This window comes from Bacillus rossius, chromosome 10 (genome assembly GCF_032445375.1).
Source record: "Bacillus rossius redtenbacheri isolate Brsri chromosome 10, Brsri_v3, whole genome shotgun sequence".
NCBI lineage: Eukaryota > Metazoa > Arthropoda > Insecta > Phasmatodea > Bacillidae > Bacillus > Bacillus rossius.
Window position 1 is genome coordinate 2,030,422 of NC_086337.1, and position 19,952 is coordinate 2,050,373.

The 19,952-nt window shown below is 37.3% G+C and overlaps 1 long non-coding RNA gene across 1 annotated transcript; it reads left to right on the forward strand.

The window, feature by feature from the left end:
• The first annotated feature begins 508 nt into the window (after positions 1-508).
• Positions 509-8,796, forward strand: LOC134535711 (uncharacterized). Its single transcript, XR_010075685.1, has 4 exons — positions 509-2,191; positions 2,397-2,650; positions 5,427-5,680; positions 7,167-8,796. It is a non-coding gene; the product is annotated as an uncharacterized LOC134535711 (long non-coding RNA).
• The last annotated feature ends 11,156 nt before the right edge of the window (positions 8,797-19,952 follow it).

Genomic DNA, 19,952 nt, shown 5'->3' on the forward strand with positions numbered 1-19,952 from the left:
AAATATTATCGGATTTTAATGGGGAATCATTTAAAATATATAAAAAAATTAACCAATCAATTTTTAATATTTTGTTATTGCAAAAAAAAGCACAAATAAAGCCCCGGGTGAGGATAAAATTACTTATCAACTTCTTAAAAATCTGCCACTTAATGCTCTATCCGCAATAACAGATCTTTTCAATGCCATACTCACGTTTCAACACTTCCCCAGCTCCTGGAAGACTGCTAAAATTATTACTATACCAAAACCAGGTAAAAACCCTAAAATGCCCGAAAACAGACGCCCTATTTCACTGCTCAGCTCTCTTAGTAAAATCTTTGAAAAACTGTTTTTAACCAGGCTCCAAACTCATGCGGCAGTGCACAAAATTATCCCGGACACACAATTTGGTTTCCGCTCAGCTCACTCCACAGTTCATGCACTTACTAAATTTACTACAGAAACCATGGCTGCCATGCAGAAAAAAGAATTCACCATCGCAGTATTTTTAGATGTTGCCAAAGCATTTGACAAGGTCTGGATCCCGGGGCTCCTACAAAAGTTAATATCATTTAATTTCCCGGACTGCTACATCCATTTACTAAGCAGCTACTTTCAAAATAGAAAATTTTACGTGTCAATAGACAAAGGTCAGTCTACTATCCGGCCAATCACCGCAGGTGTACCGCAGGGCTCGGCAATTTCGCCATTCCTGTACAATATATATACTGCAGACATCCCAGTTACTCACTCCACCATTCAAATGTACGCCGATGACACAGTAATTTTCACACACGACCCTAACCTTCCCTACGCTGTTCTCCGCACTCAACTACAATTAAATGATTTAGAACTCTGGTTCACTAAATGGAAAATTAAAACTAACCCAGCCAAGTCGCAAGCTCTAAATCTCACCTCTCGCAGACTAAAACCCTCTAAAAACGTAACTCTAAATAATGTAATAATTCCTTATACTGAAACTGCCACGTATTTAGGTTTAACTATAGACAATAAGCTTCGTTGGACCACACACATTCACAAAGTGCGGGGGGCAGCGATGGCCAAACTATCCCTACTGTACCCTCTCCTCAAGAGTAATAAACTACCCCGCCACTTAAAATTACTCCTTTACGTGTCTATTGTCCGTTCCGCGTTTATGTACGGTAACGAAGTCTGGGGCAATGTTACCAACTACCAAAAACAAATTTTGCAGGTAATTCAAAATAAATTTCTCAGGATAATAGGCGATGCGCCCCCACTCACACGGACAATAGACTTACACAGCCGACTTAAAATTCCTCTTGTAAAAGATTACTTACTCTTCCGAAATAATAAATTCTTCAAGAAACTCGCACTTCATGCTAACCCAGAAATTAAACGCCTAGGCGATTACAACCCCGATATAAACCGCCGCTTAAAACGCCCCAAAATGACACCTAATTAAAATTATTTAAATAGATTAGACACAAAAACTCCGTGCTCCTCCTACATTGCAGCGCGGATCATATAATTAAATCTATAAATCTATAATTGATTAATTAATTAATTAAATATTACCGACCGTTAAAATCACCTTAATTACGCAACGCAGCTTCACTGTCAGCCTTGGCGCCACCTACATCATATAATTAGAAGTAAATTCGAAAATTCGAGAATCTCACCAAACTTTCGGCAAAAATTAAGACATGCCAACAGGCCAGACCTACAGTATTCAAAATTTTAATTAGCCACCATCGGGGCAGGGGATGTTTTACCCTGCCTCTCCCTCCTTCCCTGGTAGGCAGGACAGGAGGGGGAAACCAAAGGGAAAGGAAGGGGGGCTGAAACTGTGGCTCTCAGTCCTCCTCTCCACACATTCAGCTGGGAATCAGCACTCAATAACCAAAGACGAGGGGGGAGGGGAGGGGCTATCCCTCTCTTTCCTCCCATTCCGATAATGACGACCACTTGGGAGGACAAGAGCCCTGACAGGCTTGTACCTCCCCCGCGCTGAGGGGCTGCGCCCCAGTGATGATCAAGCGGCGGCCTTCTGAAAGTTGAGGCCAACATGTCCTCCCGCCGCGAACAGCTGATTGTGGGCCGTTTTCTGTTGTTTTGCTATTAGGATACATTGAAGCTATGTGCAGCTGCCTGTGAAATTGGTTTAGAAATGTGTTGCGTACGGTTGTAATGAAAAATCTGTCAAAGGAGCATCGGTGTCGTTTCACAGGTAAGTGTATTTATCAAATTTATGGTGTATTTTGGGATTGTATGTCAAAATTGTTCTGAAATAATTATACCACTTTTACGTTTTGGTTGCATGATAGTTTGACTTAAAAATTAATTTATATTTACGTTAAATGTGGGGTATATGTATGGTATAACTATTGGTTACATGTTTTAATCGGAATTGTGTGTTATATTTGTGTGTTTAGTTTTCCTGGAGATGAATTGAGGAAGAAGTGGACTCTATCTGAGGCGGGAAAGTTTTGTGCCATCCAAGCATTTCAGAATTTGTTCTAAACACTTCTCCCAAGATTGTTTTGACAAGGAAGCTTGTTCCAACTGTTTTTGACTTTCCGGCACATTTACAACCTAACAATGCTAAGAGGAAAGCACCTACCGAGAGAAGCCAAATTATGACTCAGCCGCATGAAAACGCCACCACCTCGCAGCAATCCACTACCAAGTATGTGATTCAGAAATATTTTTTAAATTTTATATATAGGTATTTAAATTTATTTAAATTTTAAGGTTTAAGACTATGTTTAAAGACATTTAACTATTAGCCGTAAACTTAAATATACAATCATTACAGCTTTTGGCCAAAAAGTAGGGATTGGGTTAGGTTAGGTTGCTCCTGAACTAGGTACTTTGTATTTTACAGGGTGGCCATCAAACCGGGAAAACGGGATAAACCGGGAATATGTCGGGAATTTGAAAGGGCCCGGGTAAAACCGGGAAACTGTCTGGAATTTTATTTCTTTCCTGGGCAAATGCTGCGGTGTAAATGCGCACAACTTATATAAGACGTGCATCGCGGCGTCTGATAATCACGCGGCAAATCTGTACAGTGTCATGTTGGCAGCGACTGTAGTGTTCCCAGGCGTGTCATGTTTCTTCTTTCCTCATAGACGCAATACGTCACTAACAGGCGGAGGGGGAGGGGGAATATGAACCGCACTACGGCGTGCAACACGGGGTGTTGTTCTAATTTGTTCTGTTCAGTACAAGTCTTCGAGCGGTTTTAGTCTTACGCTGTGCAGTTTGTTAGGAAGCTATTGTGGTAATGTCTACTAGGTATTCCTGTCGTTATGAGTCTTGAGGTTCCATGGGCTACTGAGGATGCGAAAGACAGAACTTGTGCGAGATGCAAGATATGCAATAAAAGTTTCAAGATCGATACAATGGGTAGGGGAGCATTCACAAGCCATGCCAAATCTAAGAATTACAATAGAGTTATAAATAACCAATCAAGAAACCTGCAAGTTACAGAATTTTGTTTCCACTCAACCCGCTCAGGATGAAGCCCACGCTTCCTGTAACAAAGTTTTATTAGTACTTTAATTTATACTAGTAGCTTCCAACGGTTTAGCGGTGTTATAAACTACGACGTCTTGTAATCCATTGCTTATCAATAAACTGTCAAATATGTCCAGTAACTAACGACACTGCACGTTTTTTTTATGAATATTCGCAGCGTGTTGAGGCCGGCCGATAAACCTTCCGCATTAACTTACCTTTAACGTCGGTAATGCTATGTTCACTTAAAATTTGTAAAATAACAATACTAAACATATAATTATTATGTACACCAGAACCCCGATTTCACGAACACCGGATTTAACGAAGCAGTGATTTTACGAGTACATTCTCGGGAACCGTAAAAAAATTGGAAATTTTGACCAAAATGTGAAAAACAGAAAAAAAAATTAAAAAAAAAAAACCGCAATGAAAGATCATATATACCGAATAAAAGCATGTTGGACCTCCAGCGGTCACCAGCAAAGCATAAACACGACCCAATGCGTGGTGCAACTGCTACATCGCTTCGTTATTGCTCGCGCGAGAGGCGGGACGTGGAATGTTAGAAGAAAGGAAGGGGGAAATGCGGGGGATGACAGACAGCAGCCAGTGTGTTTCCTGCGTGGGGAATAAGTGGCGTAGCTCCTTTTTTTATGCTGTGTGAAGCGACCTTTTTCTATCAACTCACGGGAAAAGATAATTGCTTGAGCTGTCAAAATAAACATCGCTGCGGCAGTTAAAACAAGACGCGGGCGAGCATCCGGTAGGTCGATGTGTATATCTACTCGAAAAACATATCTCAATTCATGACACTAATAAGATTCCTTATAACTTACACGTATAGCCTGATGTTTTCAGCCTGATCCATGCAAGTTCTTTAGCCACGTTTTGAATGAAAACAACCACCAGCCGGCCAGTGTTGTGCCCTGTTTAATACGCACAAAATATACCAGATATATTTGGTTCAAAAAAAAAAAAACAGAAAAGAACCTCAGGGAACTTAAGGCAAAAAAAGTCGAAATAATGAGTGATGCCTTAAAACAGACCACTCTCATAGACGAAAAAATTTTAAACACAAAAAAGGTTAAAGTTATGTGGCAAATATATATTTAGTAAACTGCCACCTGTTTTTTTAGTTGGGTATGTATCACATTTTGTGCATTTTTGTTTTATATTTAGTACTATACAGTTCTGTGTTTTAAAATGTGTGCTTTGTATCATGTATTACATAAATAAAAACATGTCATTTTGTATATATATTGCAAAACCTGGAAAATCTTGAAAATACCTGGAAAAACCTGGAAAAAACCTGGAATTTTTTATCACAAATATAGTGGCCACCCTGATTTTAACTTGGAATGAATTTTCAAAGTTCTTCAGGAAAATATCAAGAACTGTGTTACATTTTATATTTACATCCTCACCTTCAAACAATGAATGACAATGAAGGTATTGATTTGAAATTCAGTAAATTTTCTAGTTATATAATTTCATGTTTTTTGTTTCGCGTCTATACATTTCACTGGCAAGTCAATTATTTGAGCCAAGTGATCTGAGCATCCTAATACAACATTTTCTACTTTAAGGAAAAAGATGTTTGTAATGATGAAATCCAAGGGTGTCGCCAGGGGTGGGGGGTAGGGGGGCAGTTTACCCCCCCCCCCCCCCCCTAGAGCCCTAGAGATTCAACAAAGTGTAGCAAAATGTAAAAAAATACATACTTTTCCCACAACTTGCCCCCCCCCCCCCCCCCCCCCCAGGTCATCGGCTGGCGACGCCCTTCATGTAATCTATTGTATTTTTTGATTGTGCTGTTTAGCACGTATAGCCAAACACTCTTTTTCAAATTGCATTTGCACATAATCTCTACAAGCCTGGTACCTACATAATATGTTCATAGGTTAGCAAAATAATAATTACAAACATAATTTTTTTTACAGGGATATTCATACAATTGGAAAAAAGTTAAGATTGGCATATGTAGGTGACTTCAATGAGAAGAACCTGACTTCCCAGCAGAAGTAAGAAGTGCCTTGGTGTTGCAAAGGAAATAAGATTAAAATACAGTAAGAAACTGAAACTCCTTCGTCAGCGGTGTAAACGAGCCACTGCAAAAATAGTGAGCCTTCAGGCAGTTATCTCGCATCTGCAGGACAAGAAACTGATGGGTGATGTTGCTGCAGATACACTACAGGTAATGCCACTTCAAATAGCTCAGCTCATTAACACATTCATTGTTTGTAATACCTATTAGCACCTGGACACCTGAACACATTGTCACTAACTATTAGATTTATTCCCTCAGCTTTCCTTTTGTCTAAAATATATCATAATTCAATTTTAAGTAATTATAACACAATAAGTTCTCTCTGAAACTTGGTTAAAGAGATATGTAAGGGTTAGAATGACCAGGATCTAAACTATACTTATGGTCAGAACTGTATATAATTATTCACACGTTTATAAATTTAGTGGTCTGAGTTATTGAGAAAATTATCAAGTACATTATGCAAAATTTCAAACAATACATTTTTGTTAGGAGAAATGACAATTTGTAATGCGTCTGCTAGTTTCGTCCTTTATTGAAAGACCAGCTTTGACAGAAAATTCCTAGTAGACATTTAAGCTGTTATACATTATGCAAGTTAGTATATTATTTGCAGATGCTGAAACAGCAATAACTTAAACCAGCTGTAACAACCCAGATTATAGCCTTCCTCATGCAATCTAGTAATTATTTTTGTTATAAATTTTTTTTGTCAAATTTCAGGTTAGGTTTTCAAATGATGTAAAGTTTTTCCTTTTAAAAATTTTTGTAAACGTAATTCTCTGGGTTTATTGTTTTTATTTTTTATAATGCATAAGTTTATTTTTGAAGTAATTTTTTTGCTGGCTTCTTTGTGTGGGAAGGCGTGCTGACGTGATTTTCCTTCGTTATTTCCACGACCGAGGCTATGTTTCACACGCTAGGCGTGTGTGTTACGGTCACGGGAGTGCGAGAAAGATACAAAATCGCTGCGTCGTGGGAACAGAAGTAAGCATTTCGTGGGAGCTTCTGTTGCTATGCGCAGTGATTGGCTGAAAATTACGTCAGCGAGCCCATGTCACTGCCCGCACGAAGGTAAGGAAAACTGAAAATCAGTCATTGTCTGAGCACCGTGCCGAGAGGTCGTGGTCGGGCGATGGCTCGTATCATTTAACAATGTAATATTGAACTAAAACTTAGCGGCTACGGTGCGAGCGACGCCTAACAACCTTCTTTTTTTTTTCTTTGGACATTTAAATAAATTAGAAATTTTTGACCGTAGTCGTAGGCAAAGCTCACAGCGAGGCAACAAAGTGTTTTGTCCAGCCGTCGCTGCCCGGAACTGATCTGGGCAATATAATGTAGTCGTAGTAAGAATTTACGTGTTTTTTCTCCTTTCTGGAGGTACAGTTTAAATTTTTTTTGTGTGCTCTGTTATACGGAATATGGTGCGATTTTATCATGAATAAAAGAAACAGGTAATCCATCAAACATTGAGCAGTAATTTCTTCGTGACCTGCTTCTAACCTGTATGTTCCACTCATCACCAAATTTGAGCTAGCCGGAGGTGGTGGGTGGTGACACAGTTTCTTTTTACTAAATTTTAAAGGTAAAATCTGTTGCACTATAACACAATTAAGATCATTGGTTTCAGAAATATTTGCCACCTGCTGTTGCGGATCTCATCCAGCGATGGAAGAAGGGGCCAACCAGAGCTGAAGATGTTTGCTCTGACACTGAATTTCTACTCGGTAAATATGTAGTTCAGCGGTATTTGCGAGAAAAAAAATGTTAAAAATCTGAAAATACTTTTATTGTATGCTCTTCAACTTCCTCTTTTCATTTAAAGCGGCGGAGATAAGAAATTCCAAATACTTTAGGAGATATCGCCGTTCTTATTTTGCTATACAAGACCTGTGTAATCATTCGACAGTCACAATTTTTTTATTGCCGTGTGTTTGTGAATGCCTAATTAATGAAAATGGTTGATTAGGTCAGGTCAGTTACATTATAAATACTTTGAAACTAAGCGTACATAAAAAATAATATGAATTAATTTCAATGGTTTTTTAGTTTTAAAGTATTTATAATGTAACTGACCTGACCTAACAAACCGGGACAAAGGATGAACAGTAACAACTCACGTAAAAATTTTTTGTTACTTATTACTTGCGCAACAATATCCAAATAACAAATAAGACTTTAAAATTAGAAACGTTAAAAACTCACCTAAGTTGGAGGCGGTAATTAAACACTGTTTTAAACAATAAATGAACTAAATAATAACATATTGGTTCATTTGAATTCTGGCCTATCACGAACAATCACGTGACATCATTATCCAATAAAAAAATAGATACACGTAAACAAGAAACAATGTTGAATGCCACATGAATGCACTGGTATTGTGATGAAATTTAAAAATTCGATATCTCCTAAAGTATTTGGAATTTCTTATCTCTGCCGCTTTTAATTAAAAGAGGAAGTTGAAGAGCATATAATAAAGGTATTTTCGGATTTTTAACATTTTTTTTCGCAAATACCGCTGAACTACATATGATGAAATTAAAAAATTAGATATCTCCTAAAGTATTTGGAATTTCTTACCTCAACCGCTTTTAATGAAAAGAGGAAGTTAAAGAGCATATAAAAAGGTATTTTCGGATTTTTTACATTTTTTTTCGCAAATACCGCTCAACTACATATTTACCTTCTACTCTCCTAAGGCGTACAATTATGTTAGGAAAATGTTTATGAAGTGTTTGCCACATCCTGTTACACTGCAGAAGTGGTATTCAACTGTTGATGGAAAGCCAGGCTTCAGTACTGAGGCTTGTACAGCATTGAAACTGAAGACAGCATAAAATGTTACTTGTGGTAAACCTACATTATGTTCTTTGATGTTAGATGAAATGGCCATACGTAAACATATAGAATTTGATGGTCAGAGTTTCATTGGATATACTGACTTCGGTACAGGGTTGGATGATGATTCCCTACCTGAAGCAAGGGAAGCATTGGTGTTCATGACTGTTGCTCTAAATGGTAGCTGGAAGATCCCAGTAGGGTATTTCTTGATTGCTGGTCTGCTTGTATAATAGTCTACCTCAGCATGTTAAAAATATCAATAATAAAAAATAATTTGCAATAGAGTTAAAAAAAATAGCAGAAGAACTGTTTTTCTATACCTTCAAAGATATTGAAGACTTTATAAAAATAAAAAATAATAGTAAATATTTTACAGGGTAATTTCAAACCTACTTGTAATTTATGCTATTACTATCTTTATGGCATACTAATTATGTGTTATATGTTCTGTTTTACTTTTAATTATACTATCAGTAGTTTCATATGCTGTAATTAATAACTTATAAGTAAAATGTAATTGTATATTTTGTTTTTTTGTTTTGTGAAATTGTATATTTTATGTTTTTGTTTTTTGTGATATTGTATATTTTGTGTTTTGTTTTTGTGAAACTTTATATATATATATATATATATATATATATATATTTTTTTTTTTTTCTATATGTACTGGACATTTATCATACCCTAGAAATGGGGTCAAAGGATATGAAATAAAAATATAAAATAAAATGGTATGACAATGGCAAGACAATGCTTGAAGATTCTTTTTGATTGTGGCATAGTTGTAGCATCAATGAAATTTGATGGTGCTGCATCAAACTTATCTATGGCTGAACATTTTGGAGCCAAGTTTTCAGTACCTGATATGAAAACTTGGATCACAGATTCTCATACAGGTAAGCCTATAGGTATACCTGTTTCTTGACCCATGTCACATGTTGAAACTTGTCAGGAACTGTTTGGCCAGCAAGGGTAGTTTAGTGGATGAGAATGTAATTATTCTGTGGAGGTTTATTGAGGAATTAGAAAAACCTTCAAAGGTCTCAAGGTTTACATGCGGCAACAAAATTGGGAAAACGCCACATAAATTGGTCTAGCGAAAAGATGAAAGTGAAGTTAGCTGCACAAACATTCAGCCAGTGTTGCTGATGCTTTAAAATTTTGTAGCCAAGATTTACAGTTGGTTGAATTTGAAGGATCTGAGTCTACCTTCAGATTTATAGAAGTTTTCAATAATTTATTAGATATTTTGAACAGTCGAAACTTGCTAGCAAAGTGTTACAAAGCATTGACAAAGTGAAGGAATTCTTGGTGTCGCAAAGAATTATATATTGACATTATGTGAATCATCAGGTGGGAAACCAATGCATTTGAGCAACACAAAGACAGGTTTCATTGGATTTCTTGTATGTATTGAAAGTTTATTGCGTTTGTATGATTATGTGGTAAAAATAAAACTTGATGAAATTTCTGTTGACATACAAAGTAAGCCAGGACCATCTGGAGTTATTTTTCAGTGCAGTAAGGGGTCATGGGGGCCATAACAACAATACAACTGCGAAACAGTTTCAAGCAGCTTTCAAGCGCCTGCTAGTGCACATACAAATAGGCACTGTTGTAGTGTAGTCATGAAGTTGGTGCCACTGTAAGACAGTTGTGATGATGGTGTCATGGAGCTAGGATAAACACATATTCCAACTGCCAAGCTATTGATTCTACCACTATTTTGAATGCAAGCAGTGGGAAAAGGAATATTAGTGATCCCTTCCTCAACATACACTGTAGTGTTCCTGTTGCTGTGGAAAGTGTTGAACATGACCACAGCTACAATACACTAGCGAGTTCTACCAGACTGAGTGAATATGTAGATGATGTAGTGGGGTATATTGCTGGCTTTGTTGTCAGGAAGTTGAGATTAATTTTGACAATTTTTGTAGTGCACTAGTTGCAGAGGAAATGGGTTTAAAGCTTCTGAACCGGAAGAATATTGGTGGATTGGCGAGACCTGCTGAAGATGTAAAGTTATGCCGTTTGGCTGAAAAGTATTGTAGGATTGAGCTCTAAATTTCGCATTGCATAAAGTTTGTTTGAACACTTTTTGTGTAAAATAATGAGAGGCCTCGATCTATCTCTGTTCTGTGTGCTAGATGAACATATACTGTATCAGCAACCCTTACATAACCATAATAAGATACAACTTTTAAAGTCCATACTTACCAGATAGTACATAAAAATTAGATTGTATCACACAGGAAAACAATATTCAGATCCTTGTACCAGGAGAGAGTTAGGAGAGTGTGCACCAAGTTAGTGCTGTTTAAAAATCAGTAAACCTGTGTACGAAAGTATTTATTTGGTGCATATTCAGAACCATTTTTGTTAATTAAGGTAATGCATCAAGGGATGCAGTGGTAATTTTAATTATGTGAAACCACGAAGTCATGCATTTCGTAACACTAACACTAAATAGTTAATGCTACTGAGAAATGCTTTGAACATTCACAAAAAATTTTCCGTGCAATATATGGTTTTAGATTGAGTATCTATACAGCCCAGATCTGTGTCATTCTATAACCTAACGAAATATTTTTTTTAGACATTTGATAAAAGTACAATTAGTTAATTAATATTATTTAATTTTAGCACCTTTTTTGTATATTTCATCCCAGCTCAACATGCCGAACGAGACGCTATCATAAAATTATTGTAAATTTAAAACTTCATTATGCCAACACTAAGTTAACATTTTAGGTTTTCAAGTTTCTAATTATTCTATAATTGAACAAAGCACGCAATATAATAGTGTTAAAGTAATTCTAAGTAAAACACATTCGAAAAAAAAAATTATGCTGTGAGAAGGACGAACACTAACACTTCGCATATGCTCCAAAATATGCCGTACATCAGTAAAATGATATAAATAAACCACAGGAATATTTAAAGCACCTTTATTGACGTGTAAGTCATTTAATTATCACCATATCTTACAGCAAATAACGCATATGTCAGAGGTGCCCACCCCCCCAAAACACTATGACTCACCCCCCCCCCCCCCCCCCCCCCGAATTTTTTTACGTCATTTTCTAAATGATTTACTCAATTATTTTATAATATTATACTTTTTTAGTATTATATTTCATCACATTTTGCATTAATTAAAACTGATTTTCTAATAATAATTTTGGTCATATCAGGTAATAGTTCCATCCTGAACCGACGGATGCCAAACTGCCTTTGTTGAGGAAAGTGCGGGGTGGCCAATTTGATTTACAAGATCTCTTTCAATTATCAAAGCACCAGAATCGTATTTTCACATTAGAAGCTATAATTATGTAAATAATATATACATTTTTCTCGTCTTTTAACCACCCCCCCCCCCCCCCCCCCCCCCCCCCCCCACCCGACACACACCCAGAAATTTTAATGACTCAGTCTGCGTCGTTACCCCCCCTTGTGGGCACCCCTGCATATGTATTCTAATTAATTCAGAACCATGTTTCGTATCACGAATTGCCATTACGTTGCAAACAATAGCAAACCCGAGTGGCCCACAATCAGCTGTTTTATGTTGACCTCAAGGCGGTTTCCCAATACCTTTGTGCAATGTAGGCTTCCCATAGACGACGCAGGGTCTATGATATATATACGTCGTTGGAGCTACCACCATATTAGTTTAATTTTTAATCACTAAAGTGCAGTAAATATTTATTATTACTGTGGCACCCACCAGCCAGATATTTAGACACCATATTGGAAATATGTAATTAAGTAGCTAGAAATCTAGGAAAAATTACGTAATTCATAAAAAAAAATCTGCAATTGATCTACTGGTTAATTCAATAGATTCCTGTCCTTTGTTCGATTCTTGATCAATGGAAAATCACTCAATTTACGGATTGAATCTTGTTTCGTCACTTGATCAATGCAAAAAAAAAAAATACTGTAGACAAAAAATACTTATTTAATAAATTATGTTCAAAATCCTAAAAGAGTATTCAGTCCCTAATATTTAAGCCTTCAGTAAGCTGATATGACCACCATCTTCCAAATTATAGACCTAGTAATTAGGGAAACATTCTAAAAATCAACAAAAAATTACTTATTAAAATAATGATTCACCCGACGTATTTCCATCTTTGTTTAGATTCTCAGCTACAGATGAGAGTTACTAAACCTTCAGACAATCAGAGGCCAGTTCCCCCACTTCCTAGGCCTTCGGGCTCCTGGCGTGAGTTGGAACCTTGTGAATCCCAAGGGACAATTGATTCGTCCTTCTGCCGTCACCCTGGTCGTTTCTTCCAGTGCTTCTTGCCCGTGAACCCTTTTGCGGATATTTCTCACGGCGACTACTCGACTCGTTTAAGGGATGTGATCCCACGGATCTGGGAATGATCCCAATCATATTTAATTCCACTTTTGCCTATAGTTTACTTATTAACTTAATTTTTTCCCCTGATTTCATAATCCCAGTTCATCCCCTTTATTTCTATTCTTGATCCCTGGACCTCCTTTCTGTGTGGTTCCAGTGGGGTCCAAAAGTTCGGACCTGTCGCCGGCTCAAGTCCACTACATTTACATCCTCCTCCTTTTTGAGTTGATCTCTCCAGCCGCCACCTCTCCTCGCTTCTAGTCAGCGCCAGTGAACAGTCGATATCAGATATTGTTCCTTATAAATTATACATAGTCCCTCGCTGGGTGGCTAACAAATGTCTTAAGACAGTATTTTAACCAATAACTCTCCTACTTAAATTTTAATTTTAGTTTTTTTTCGTGAAAGCTTGGGTATTAGAAGTCTTAGTTGGTCAAAGAAAAATGTTACCAATTTATATTCCAAGTACAATTAAGAATCCATTTGTAAAAGTTTTGATGGCCAGGGCTCCAGTAACTTTAGTGTGTAATTTTGCAATTCTTGAAACTAACAAGGTCCAATTTATTTTTTAATCAGTTATTGGTTCTCTAATATTGTCAAAACAAAAAGTTCCGTCAGTGATCTTATGTAACTAACACTGTTAGGCCAAAAAAGGAACATGTACCAAATCACTTCGTTACAAAAGAAAAAAATTTAAAACTATATGCCAAATTAACAGGGTAAGCTTTGAAATAAAACAATTTTTTATTTAACTGTATCACCATTTGATCCACTTTATACCCCTTCTTTTAAGAGTACAGTACACTCCCTATTTAACGCGGTTGTCGGGGGACATAACTTTTACCCGCGTTGTTGCATAACCGCGATGTTTCGATGTGACCAAGGTCAAAAGGCATAAAACACCGCCTGTGTTCTAATAGGTCGGCAAGCACGCACAGTATAGACGGCCCGCCTTTGTGCGGACTTTGCATCCGCAGTTTTCACTAAACGCGGGTGAAAAAATAAAAATAATAAATTTTAAAGATAAATATTAAATGTTGAATTTTATTTTTTATTTTTCCGCATGCCGCGCACAGTTTGTCGCACGGCCTACGAGCGCGCCACACGCCGCCATACACACGTGCGGCACACAAGCTGCTGCCAGTCTCGTGGTGTCAGCCACAGTATCTGCTTCGTCTAAGTGTCCGTTACAAAGTAAGTGCAGTGTGTGCGGTTACACACGATTCTGTGGTCAAAGTCTTCTAAATAGAAAGGCCATAGTAATACTTCAAACCGAATATGAATCGCAAAGTACCGAGTTTGATTGACAAAATAAAAATTCTAGATTTACGTACTTACAGATAGCGTGTCTTTTGCAGAAGTATGCAGCAGATACGTGAAAAACGATTCTAGCATTCGTACAATATAAAATAAAGAATCGTCTATCGTGTAAAGTGGTTTAACTTTGTTATCCATGCTTACAGTAAATTATAAATGGTCACATGTGGGATACAAAAATTGCGCCAAAATAATTTTAGCGCAATCAGTGGCGCCATATTAAAAAGTCTGTTAAACGTTGTCTTTACTTATTCCATCAAACGCTGTGTCGAGTTGCTGAGTGTGTGTGGCTCGGATCGGCAAGTGTTATATTCCCCAGCCTCTGGTTAAAGGTCGGGAGGCCGCTACACATAAACATTTCCGGGGCTTGTTTACTACCTCACGGCAAAAGTGGTACAGTATGGTTCACGTAAGTATTGGACCACTGGGAATTCCTCGGCAAAGATTAAAAATACGCTAGCTGATTTACTTTACTATTTAATGTTAAAACATTATACCAAAGTAAAAAGATGAACGTGTATAATACAACGAATAATATTACGTCTGTAGGTTCAAGTTGTAACAAACCATTTATATGTCTCCGCTTGTCAACACACGTGACCACGAGAAGAGTGCAGACGAAAATGAGTGAACTACTCAAAGTCACCATACTTCCCCCCTTTCGGCTTAATCGCCCCTCTCATCATTGGCGCTTATATTCCACTCCTCCCGTTTACCCGGGTGTCTTGGTCGCATATTCTCGGCTCGCCTCTCCCCTCCCAGCGCTGGCCGTCTACCAAACCTATCCAAAATCAATCCCAGCCGAGTCACGCTGGATAATGTCGCTGGACGGTGGGCTTTATCGGGTCCCCTTTCCGATGCTTTATTTGTGGGTTAAAAAAAAAATGTTAAGAACTAGTGTTTCAGAAAATAACACTGGGCTGGATTGGACCATAATTTGAAAACACTACAAGATAGAGGAATAATGTACGGAGATATCTTGTTTAGAATTTCACTGCGGACATTTTCTACGCCTAGGATTTTTTCTTCCCGATGCTTAGTTTGTGAGTTACAAAGCAAAATTATCCTAATCGGCTGTCAACCATTTATTCCATTATTATTACAGTAGAAACTCGTTAATCCGTGACGATTTAAAAGTGCAGAAAAAAAAAGAGAAGTAAAAATTTGTCAGCGCTTAAAATTAACGTCACGCGGGCCGGCGGCCGGCAAACACTGCAAGCCTTCGCATGGGCCGCCAAACTCTGCAACGCTGTTTGTACCGACCCTTTGTGTCGTCCCCCTTTCAGCTGTCACATTTGTCACTCTTTTAACTTGAGGGGGATGTCCTGACTTCTGCTTCCCGTTTCCCTTTGTTTGTTTCCACCCGCCAACGCACCAACGCACGGCAGGCGCCTGGCGAGTGACGTGTCTGGCTGGCATTCGGCTGGACGAAGTGTGATGAGGGGGGTGGGGGGGGGGCTACCCAAAATTGATGTGTGAAAGTTCAGCACGATCTTATCTTTCTCTCTTCGGCTGTTGTAAATGACCGTGAACTAATGGCCAGGCAGTGCCGTATTTTTTTAAGCCGAGACTAATTCGAAGACGGTCCTTACCTTGAATGGATTATCCGGGTTTATTACTTTTTTTTACAGGATTTTAACTATCCGGGCATCGGCGGGTCCCAATTAACACGAATAATGGAGAGTTTACTATTTTTTATCCATCTGCTGCCAAGGCGCAGTAAGCCTCGGTAGACGTTACGTCACATGACCTTGGCCTTAACCCAGCTGCACGCCGGTGTCTGAGAAGCTTGACAAGACCTTCCGGGCTTTTAATCGCTAGCCCGTGAAATTCGGTAATCCGTAATTATCTCGGTCCCGACCATCACGAATTAACGAGGTTCTACTGTGTTATTAGTATTATTATTAATTTCTGATTGGGGGACATGGTTTGACCCGCGATATACCCGATTCCGCGATCTATCGGGGCGCGGTATACCGGGAGTTTACTGTAATTAAATTTTTTTTATGTTCGCCCTTGTGTTCGTCTCGGGTGTAATTGCACTCCTCCTTTCTTTACCTGAGGAGCATAACACACGAGCACTTACTACTTGTCGCTGCTAAACAACAGACGAGTCCTTGCTGCTACTGCTGGCCATCAATGCTGCCAGGTGGCACCACTGTCATCTCCTAGTGTATTTTCATAAAAACAATAGGATGTCATTCAGAAAAACAGAGCACTCATTAAAATGCTTGAATCTCCCATGATTCACGCTTTGGTTTTGCAACTATGAATCATACACCTTTGTTAAAACAATACGGATAAAATTTTTTTTTTTTTTTGGCTTTTATGTCAAACCAGTGAGTTATAAATTGTTACTAAATAATTCCTTGCTATAATTTTTTTCTTCAAATTTTTTCATTAATGACACAATTCTATTAAATGTTGTAATTACATGACATTAATAAGTATTTGTAAAAAAAAAAAAAAGTAAAGATAAAAATACAGACTTTCAGAAAATTTTACACACTATCCGAAAAATGATGATGACCAAAAATGCACAACATTCTAGCTGTAAATGGGTCTAAAAGGATCTAGAAGGCCTCACAAGGCCACAAGGAGAGACACACTTGGCGTGTTGACGGCAGTACTGGACCCGCCTCAGACGGACGACAGGAGGTATCAGGTATGGAGCCTGGGTCAGCATGCTACTTCACACTGTATACTAAATGATAAATAATACAATGCCAGTCAAAAAATTTATTTAATCCATAATGTAATAAAAAGAAAATTATGTACATGTTATAACTCATTGTCATTTTCAGCTAAATAAGCAAATATACCCATGTTTATCCTCTCAAACATCACATCAACAGTGGCATAGTGAAATTCACAATGGAGACAACAATGCATATAAGTCACAAATCATGGTGGGGAAAAAGAAAAACATTATAAAAATAAAACAATCACTACAAACAATTAACATATTCTAATATTTAAAAAATGCAACAATAATATAGAAGTAAATACATACATACATACATACAACACACTCGACATAACTTCTGGTTAGAAGTGATGTGATGCCATGAGTGCCAGGAGTGATGAGTGATAGGAAGTGAAAGTGGCGTGCTGCACTGCGCAGATGGTTCCTGAGCACGGCAGTGGCACGACTGGCAGAATGACGTGCAGCTACGATCCAGCCAACACATCAACCAGTAACAGCTCGGTTGGAATGTCAACAGCAAAGATAAATACACCCATTCCGAAGTATTCACAGAAGCATTAAAGAATATAAATACCTTAAATTTTAATAATAAAGACAGTTCAGGCAAACTGGCTACCAACATCAAGTTCAACAGCCCATACACATACCTAAGTATTTCCGAACACAAACCACACAACGCAGCATCCCCAGCTCTGCAGCAAATTATTATAATTTTTTTATTTCAGTAATGCACTACATCGGCTGATTGAATAGTTCAATTCATGGTGCCATAATTTGAACTGGTTTTTTATTGACATGAATATTCTGGTAACAGTTTCTGATAATTAATCATTTTTATTTAGAAAAGCCTTTTAACCATATTTTTATTTACTTTCGATAGTGTTGTTATGCCTGTATTTTGTATTTGGGTTTATAGAGGTTATAGTTGTGATTCTAGAACACTGTAAGGCTCAGATACAGGTACGCAACACGGCGTGTCATGTTTCCAGTTACCGAGACATTCTAGTGCATGCTGCATGTATTCTTGCAGTGGGACAGAGAGCAGATGTTCGCTTCCACGGGAGATAGAAGAATTATTAGTGTTTCATGCCAGCCAATCAGAAACAACGGTGTTATACATATGTTTTGTTTTTAACAGATGCAAGGGTTATGTATTTTTATGCGTTGTTGTGTCCTTGAAGGTAAGAGGGGCATTGTGATTGGTCGGTGAGTTCAACAGCTACCTCCTCCGTGCAGTTGCATAGCCTGGGACTCTATCTGACTTCCACTCACGACAACTCGTCTCCTAACAGCATCTGTATTCGCAAATGGGGGGGCGTAGGCGAATATTTCTCGTAGCCTCCGAGCACTGCAGACTATTAGGCGGTACCAAAGGTATTGTGTCATCTTTCCTGATACACATACCACACACGAGCCGAAACTGCCAACATGGCACCCTCACATATGTGGCAGCATGCACACGTTTATGTTCACGTTTCTGGACATGGGGAAAACGTACCAGAAGTATTGGTGTGTCAAATGAAACTTGTCACAGTGAAACAACCTTGGAATATATTTTGCCAACTTAAATAATTTAAATATGAAATAAACAAAAACTTTAAGAATTCGTGATTAAACTAGCTTTATTACATTTATGAGGAAATGTCTCAAAATTTCAGGTAATGTGTGTCAGTAATACAACAGTAAAATGCATAGTGCCAATAAATGAAAATTAAGGCCAATTAAGATATGTTTCAAACTCTGTCATTCCATTTTATGTATTTTACCTTATGCAAAAAATATTATGTATTTATCTCTTTAATTGCAGTAATAAATTTTAATTCATTTTCCTGCTTTTTTGTTGTTATTTGTTACCAGTTAGACCCACAAAAATGTTTAAAATTTTACTAGTGGTGCACCGATGCGGATACCGATGAATCGTAATCGGCGATTATGGGTACTTACCGATTAATCGTAATCGGTGATTATCTTAACGATTACTTTGCCGATTATCTACGTCCCGGCGTAATTAAGTAGGTTTTTACCGTGTAATATTTTGTTACACATTTTAGGACGAAATACTGTAATTTTTTATATATTACAAAATTCATCTAACTCCGCCATATCATGATTACAGATATTTCGTTAAGTTTAATAAATCTCATTGCCTCGAACAATAAAAAATACATTTTTCCTACACGTTTATTTACGTTTCGTCTTTTGTTTAGTGGCCTTGTACAATACGTATAGCCAGAGACGTAAAATAGATGGCACGCAATCAAAATACAAGCAGTTGCAGTGTATTCTATGACAATCGATCTTTTCGAGTCGTAGTAGCGGTTCAAAATCGTGGTCCCGATACCTTCTAGAGTTTATCTCTGCGTTTTACAAACTCGTTATGGGCATCTTTGGTAACATTATTTGTTGTTGTGTTATTTGTATGTGACGTGAAAAGTTAAAAAGTATTTATAATTTTATATATTCAGTCAACATAAATAAAATCACATGTGCTAGAATTGGTTTTGAGTCATTTTTATATAATTATAGTGAGATGGCGACTAGGGAGAAAAAAAGTGAAGTGTGGAAACATTTTTCTATAAACTCAAGTGAAGAAAATATAGCAACATGTTTACATTGTTAAACGGTAATTTCTCGATGCAACCTTATGTGATAGTCGATAATAATGCTAGTTTTCCGCAACAAAAACTTACCCACTGTAAATTACAATTATTAGACTGTAGTTCAAGTTGTTTACAATAACAAATATAAATAGAAGTTAATTTAATTTACACTTTGCAATGACTTAATATTGTATTTTATATATTTTTATACTGTTATTATAACTGCATTCTCAATTTTACCTAATCTTGTTATAAAATTCACATGGAAATAAAAAATTTTGTGTGCATTATTACACTTAAAAAAATTTGTTCAATATAATCGGTAACTGAATCGGTATCTGCCGATTATTGCTCTCATAATCGGTAATCGAATCGGTAATCGGTAAAGTCATATCGGTGCACCACTAAATTTTACTATATTAAAAAAATTAAAATAATTATAAATTTATATTAACTAACTAAAAGAAGTGAATGTTCATATATTATTGACATTTTAAACGAACAAATTGATAGGAATATGGGGTAGTTTCCTTTTATTTAGTATTGTAATTTATGATGAGGACTTCACTTATCTTTAGC